The sequence below is a fragment of the Malus sylvestris genome, chromosome 12 (genome assembly GCF_916048215.2).
Source record: "Malus sylvestris chromosome 12, drMalSylv7.2, whole genome shotgun sequence".
NCBI classification, from domain to species: domain Eukaryota; kingdom Viridiplantae; phylum Streptophyta; class Magnoliopsida; order Rosales; family Rosaceae; genus Malus; species Malus sylvestris.
In genome coordinates this window covers 5064624-5072495 of record NC_062271.1, presented here as the reverse complement: position 1 = coordinate 5072495, position 7872 = coordinate 5064624, and the positions used below count along the sequence as shown (strand labels likewise).

The 7872-nt window shown below is 38.3% G+C and overlaps 1 pseudogene; it reads right to left on the bottom strand.

Annotated features, from left to right (window-relative positions):
- Window positions 1-250: 250 nt before the first annotated feature.
- Window positions 251-4138, bottom strand: LOC126593644 (G-type lectin S-receptor-like serine/threonine-protein kinase At4g27290; annotated as a pseudogene).
- Between the last annotated feature and the right edge of the window lie 3734 nt (window positions 4139-7872).

Below are 7872 nucleotides of genomic sequence, written 5' to 3'. Positions count from 1 at the left end.
AAATAGGATATTTGTCAACTCTAACTCTTCAAGTAAGTGATTATTTGGTTAAATCTATACCATTATGAAATGATTTAATACAAGTACTGTAGTCCATTTATTTAGTTGATCAAATTCATTTCCACATTAAATTTGCTAACAACAATCTCATGTCTCATTGTTTCCCAGCTAAGACTATAACCTTCATGTCAACATTCTGAACATGTTTTGTGATAGTAGATTGAGGACTGACAAGCACCGCATTGATGATCTACCGAGGTTCTATCAACATAGTGCTGAAAGTATTCTCTGAACATGAAAGCATCCTTGATGGTGATTCAGGGACGCTTCGTTCGGTGTAGAAACCAGGCTGCTTTGGTGCCGGCAAGGTAACATCACTGCTCAACATCAGAATCACAGATGACATGCTTGGTCTATCCTCAGGTACTCTTTGCACACATAACAGCCCCACATGAAGACACCTTACAATTTCATATATGTTGCACGGATCAGAAAGCATTTTATCGATCAGTTCTAGTTGTTTATCTTGCATCCATAGTGTCCATGCCTTGAAAAAAAGTTGAAACATGTATGATATGCAGGAAAATATATAAAAGGGGCTTTGCTGCACACCTTCTGTACTGTAATATGGCATGTCATTAGAGGAAATGCTTCAAAGATTTAACTGTCCAATTCACTAGTTTCATTAAAGGAAAATATCAGCTCCTAGTTTGTTATACTTACATGTCCAAGAAGGTTAAGGTGGTGATCAGGATGACTAAATCCCCTATTCTTCTTCCTGCTCAACATTTCTAGCAATATAACTCCAAAGCTGTAGACATCAGATTTCATCGAGAAAATTCCATCTACTGCGTATTCAGGAGACATATAACCACTGCCAAATCAAAATCACAGTGAGAGAATTTCAGGAAAACAGCAGAATGTGAAACAAATCATATAACAAAACTAATCAGGCTTACTATGTTCCAACCACTCTATTTGTATTGGCTTGACTTTGATCAATGTCGAATATTTTAGCCAGGCCGAAGTCTGCAATCTTTGGGTTCATATTACTATCAAGGAGAATATTGCCAGCTTTTAGATCTCGATGGATAATCTTTAATCTAGAGTCATGGTGAAGGTAAAGAAGTCCCCGAGCAATTCCACCAATAATGTGGAAGCACTTAGTCCAGTTGAGCAATTGTTGTCCCTCTTGATCTGAAGAAATTTTAAGCCTATTTATCAATGCCAAATTGAATTCTGGTATAATAAGTTTGAAAGCGAACAATGGTATGACCTAAAAGACATATGGTTGGCTTTGGAGGGAGTCGTACCAAAAATAAAGAAGTCTAAGCTTTTATTAGGCATGAATTCATATATTAGAATCTTTTCATCTTCTTGAGTACAATAGCCCAGAAGTTTTACGAGATTCCGATGCTGAAGTCTCACTATCAGCATAACTTCATTTTTGAACTCCCTCATTCCTTGTCCAGAATTCTTCGAAAGTCTCTTAACTGCAACTTCTTTCCCTCCCATCAATGTGCCCTGTGCATCATCATTTCAAAAAGTTTTTAAATTTTGTATCACAAAATGGTTATTTTAATTTTAATTGTTTAAATTTATGTTACCTTGTACACAGGTCCAAAACCACCTTGGCCCAGCTTGTTGCTGCTTGAAAAGTCATCAGTCGCTTTGGCTACGGTGGTGAAGTCAAATAGCGATAACTCCATCTGTTTCCTGTCTTCTCCAAGGTACTCTTTTCTGAGATCCATTCTTATGACTCCTGAAATAGTAGGAGCTCTCATAAGTATGGCTAAAAAGATGTGAACAGTTACACTCTAGAAATAAAATACTAACACCTTATCTACTGCATTTTTCCTTGTCTGGAGTTTTATTCCCGAATCTTATGCTTAGAAATAAAAGTCTGAGATATTTACCTTCATTTCTGAGTCTCTTCTTCCATATGTACAATATTGATACAACTACTACCACTCCCAGGAGTAAAACTGCGGAGCTGATAAGAATTGGTTGCTTTTTCTCATTGCGATCTGAGATCCCAAATCAAAATTTTCATGTGAGCAATCTATCATGTTGCAGTAAATGTAAACACCAGCTTCATTTAGCTTATAACTTTTTTTTCGGGTAGAAACATGTACTACTGCCTTTTATTATAGACCTTGATCTAGGAAAACCTCAATTATGTTTACCATGTTGCCCTACCAAACCCCCTTCCGGGGGGAAAAAGGAAAAAGAAAGCATAGAAAGTAGACAAAACCCCATTTCACCTTCTTAAATATATGCAGTGACCATTATAACCAGTATGGGAAAGAACATAAAAGTCTAAGAGCTACCTATTTCTGAAGCTGCCATCCGTATATAGAGGTCCTGTGTGCCGCTACTAGTGAATTCTCTTATGTCAACGAGGTTACCAAACCAAAGCAAGCAGCCGCTTCCTCCCCCCTGATATCTAGATTTGCATACGCCGTACATAAGCAGTTTCCTAAACATAATCGCCTGCATCCCTTGAGGCTCATGCTTTTATTAAACCATGAAGAAGATGTGTCTGGCAATTTAATCCCATTGTACTTGAGGAAGCCATCTCCATGGCTGCAGGCCAACAGAATCTTTCGAATGCACCCATCGGACCAGTATCCTGAGTTCCAATCTTTTGGAGATTTTGGTGCAAATCCCTTCAAGCATGCACATATGGGAGCACGATTGATATTGCAAGTACTATATGCACCACACAAGGCATAAGTTTCACACCGATCTGCATGGAATGTAAAGGAAAATTCCAAACTCTGTGTTTGGTGCACCCTTGTGAACAGCTTCCCAACGCCTAACGGGTTCAATACATATCTGGAGAACACCGACCTGCTTTGGAGCGTGTACTTATAGTAGACCTCATCCTTGTTCAACCCAAATTCGGCCCCATCTATTGGATTTAATTCTCTTTTTCCTCTAAATTCCAATCCTGTTAAATGAATGTCGTTCCATGACCCTCCTCTAACCTGTATCTTCTCTCCTTTCATAGGAAAAAGTTGTGGTAAGCCACGATGAATTATCCGTAGCGAAAACTCTCCTGGAGCCGGATCTTCTGTGTTCTTCCAAGATGAGACATACCTCTCTAAACCGGTAGCTAAGTTCCAACCAAGCTTCATTTCCGGCAGCAATGTGTCACAAGGATAATCGAAACTTTGCCACGAGTAGTTATAAGGGTTAGTTTCATTTCTAATTTTACAATGAGATTTCCAGTATCCAAGAGTTGTGATACTGGATTCCCCACGGTTCTTGATGAATTCGATGACCATACAATGCTGTTTGAGCTATTAAGAAGGACTAAAACTCCTTGCTGAGTGAGATTCAGACGTCCCAAAGAATCACCAAGTGGTGTTTCTCTGTAGGCTACCCAAACAACTGTATCAGTAGAAACTGTGTACCATATCCCCAAGTACCGGCCTTTCGAGTTACCAGGGTTGAAGAATCCCAGTTCAAAGTCTCCACCAGCCGAAACCAGAGTTTCACCATCTCTAATAGATCGACTATGAGTGATTGTTCCTGGTGTAGTGGCAGATGCGATTCTTAGGAAGGAGAATAGACACAAAGACATGAAAAACCTTGTCAAGGATTGCATTGGCATCATTTCTACAGAGAAGTTGGAAGAAGCAAGAAGGTTTACACGACTTCAGGCAGATAAAGCAGCTACAAAAGCTAAGCCAGTCAATCAAGTAGGTGGTTTTGGATTAGCTCCTGGGATTTCGTCCGAAGTAGAATACATTTAACATTGTCAAGTATTTAGTTAGACTTGGGTCCTTGGTTTGAAAAGACTAAACAAAGGTCACAATTACATGCCATTTCCCAAGGGGTAAGCTGACAGCCAGCCAATAAATTGACCACTTCTCCAATGGAGGGAAACTTCAACATGAGACAAAAATGCCATCAAATAAGATACTACTCTGATGTGCTGCTGCAAGGCTTGTAGGTTTACAGCACGCCCATATGGAGTGACGCTGGTAGAGGCACTGTAATATACAGGCCCATTGAATGCATGAACAAAAAGTGGAATTTTGTCGCTACTCTTCACACCCAGAGAGACAGATATGCCGTAAACGATGGGTTTGCTAAGCAGAGATGGTGGATTCAACTCAACGGCAACCATTAATCTAGGCATTAAAGCAATTGTGGCAACCATGAAGTGGGTGCCGAGGGAGACAATGTGTCAAAACATTTAGGACGACCAGAAACCCGAGAATCAAAATAAACTTAAGCAAATAACAGATACAATGTGCATCTTATTTTCCTATTAGTTCTCAGATCTCTATATGGGATGGCAGTAGTAAGCCAAACAGGCCACATGCAGTGTGGAGCTTTGGATGAGAGACGGTATCCCCGATTTTGTATCTTAAGTGCTAGTGTTTAGACCCAATATTACAACAACGAAACTTGCAATTAAGGCTGTTGAGTAAAACATAGTTTTAGACCATTAGATGAAAAGTTGTTAAGCCTTTTGTTATTGTTCAGGATTAATATTATGCGTTTTTATCATAATTTTTCTTTTCCTTGTAATGAATTATCTTAACATTTTCTAGTGCAAGATAAATGGGATACAATTATATCTCCGACTTTAGAAGCAAGCAGTACAGTTCAAACTGATTTGGGATGTATGGCGTGTGGCAAGGCAATTAATTCCATGCAAATGCACGCATGCATGCATGGGACAAAGATAAATAGTCAAAAGATGATGGAATTAAAATAACGTGGTGATGTGATGAGATCAGGTAGTCTTCGGCCTATGGGGATGGGCTTTGGCCGATGGATATATTTTGGAAAAGCAAGTTAGCATGAGATAATGGAATGGTTAATCACATGATTATGGGAAAATGCCATCACCGTTTGACACGGTTTTTGACGTGTTGGAATGGTTCCATCAGTTTGAAAATTATCATATTTTCGGCATAATTTTTATGCTGATATTATAAAATATTATGCAAAAAACATAAGGTGTTGGAAAGTCCATGGAGTGTCCCATTGGGAGAGAGTCTTCTTGGCATTTGTCAATTATCATAAAGGTCTCTCATAAGCTATTTTGTACTAGGGTCTAGTAATATTCATCTTCATTTGTAAGTGATAGGTCTTATGTTTGATTATCGCGAAAGGAAAATTTGAACCCCATCGTTACTAGCCAATTGTAAGGCTTAACTCATTTCCCTGCATCCTTAATTAGTATAGATAATATCATTTGTTTAAAAATAAAATCTCTCTTAATATTTGGGACGCGAGGTGCATTTAAAGAATGAAGGTTTATGGCATAAGAAGACTAAAGGATTACTCTTTGATAGCCTTGATACATCATGACTTATCAGCCAGTATTGTGAGTACAACCAAATAGGGATTTATGGCTTGGCCATCAGCAGTGGCGAAGTCAGGATTTGCCAAGGGTAGGGGCGAAATTCAAAAGAGTGCAAGGTTCAATCGAAGCGGTTGCTTTCACATTGGAGAGTGCAAAGTGTTGAGTCAATATTCATAGTAGAAAATAGTCTATCCACCAAAATAGTTGTAAGCAATAATATCAAAGCCAATGTAAGCAGAAAGTACAACAAATTTAGTTTTCAAAAAAGTAACACAAAAAAAAGTGAAAACAAAATAATTATCAAACAATTTTTTGTTTTTAATATAATAACAGCTACATTTATAATTAATACGAGTTTCTTTGGTTTTAGGATAAAACAAAATTGTTAGGGCACTAGTTTTATATATAATAGACATGTGGGTGGGACGAGTTTGTGGGGCTTTAGAAGTGAAAAAGGAAAACAAACAACCATGCAGCCTTTCCCCAAAAGATATTAAAAAATAATAATAATAAAAACAAATGCAGCGTTTTATTAAAGCCAAGCCCTTTAAACAACAGCGTGTTAAGCTTTAAAAGAGAAAAAGAGAAGGCAAAACTCTTCTTCTTCTTCACGAGCTGTAGCCACTCGCTGTCGACTGTGCATCTAAACCCAGCCAGCAGAACCTGCCCAGATAATCGGGGGGTCCTCATCCCTCCAACCTCTCCCCTCCGTCTTCGTCATTCCTCAGCAAATCCAACCAAATTATCGCCCTTCCTCTGCAAATTCGACCAAGACAATGCACCGACCAAAACTAATTTTTACAGGTGCCACGAATTTCGACGAGTGGAGGGGCTAAACCAGCACTCCTAGGCTTATTTTCCGGCAAGGGGAGGGGCGGTCGCCACCCTCGCCCTCACATAGCTTCGCCACTAGCCATTGGCGAAAGTGGCACTATAAATATGAGGTGTTCTGCAACATTGAGGGACATTCAACTCAACACACTAAATAGTCCTACACAAATTTTCGCTCTACACGAAATCCTCTTAAACTTTTGAGAAAACGCTAACCTTCTTATCTTTGTCAACACACCTTCAGTTTGGATTAAAAGCACTGTATTGGCACTTGGTGACATCTTCAATTTGGATTAACATCATTGGAGCCGTAGAGTCAAAGACCGAGAAGCACTTTCAGTTTGGAGTAACAACATTGCTACGAGACCGGTTGACTATTTATCTAAGTCTTTGTCAACAAGGACTATTGGATTCCTTGTTGGAAAAGGTCATCTCATTAGCCTCTTGACAAATTGGGGTTTTACCAGATTACCTAGTGCTCGACACATTGAAAGCCGAATCCTTTTCATGATTAGGTTCTTAAGTATACTTTAGAGTTCGGCATTCCAATGGCCGAACCATGTTCACAATCAAGACAATTATTTCTTTCAAGTACTTGTGTCCATACAATTTAATCTCGATTCAACACACTTATATTTGCACAAATATAATTGAAGTGATTGAACCTGGTATATATGATCATGAACTTCACAACAACTAGCACCCTTATCTGCAAGCTCTAAAATCTAAAGGCCAAGACGAGTTCATTCCTCAGCCGAGATCACTCAAATACTAAAGTCGGCAGCAAATTTGACACCACTACCTCATTCATCTTACTCAACGACTAGCTCGGTCAACAAGTTAGGACACCCTCATTCAACCAAAAGAAGTAGTTATCTCATTAGCTATTCGGCATGCGCCACATAGGCTAAGTAGTTTTTAGGGTTAACAGCTAGTAAATTGATTTTCATTGCGAAGTTCAGGATGTGTGCACTTTGTTCAACAACTTCAACTATATCCGTGAGAAAATAAGTGCGTCGAATCGATATCAAGCTATAGGGGCAAAGATACTCAAATTATATGAGTGTCTTTATGGTGAACGTTGTTCGAGTGTTAGTGAATCTATCGTTTTGATGGGATATGCATCCTTTGAAACTAATTTCAATGATCGAACCGTCAAACTTGTTTATATATGCTTCGAGATCGCATACTCCAAAAATCGCAAAACACAAACATTCAGAGATCAAGTAACGGGACAAAACTTTTCGACGGTTATCAACGAAAAATCACGATTTAACGGTGATTTTAACTCCGATTTTGATGATTTTTTACAACTACACTCCTTGACCCTATATGAATACAATGAATGAATTCGATCTTTAATTTAAAATATTTACACTAGTGGATACCATAAAATCTTATATTATATTTAATGAAAGTATAAATAAATTCTAAGTGTTAGTGAATCTATCGTTTTGAAGGGATACGCATTCTACGAAACTAATTTCAACGATCCAACCATCAAACTTGTTTATATATGCTTACAGATCGCATACGCCAAAAATGGCAAAAAACAAACATTTAGAGATTAAGTAACGAGACAAAACTTTTCGACGGTTATAAATGAAAATTCACAATTTAACTGTTATTTTAACTCCGATTTAGATGATTTTTTATAGCTACACTCCTTGACCCTATATGAATACAATGAATGAAATCGATCTTCAATTTCA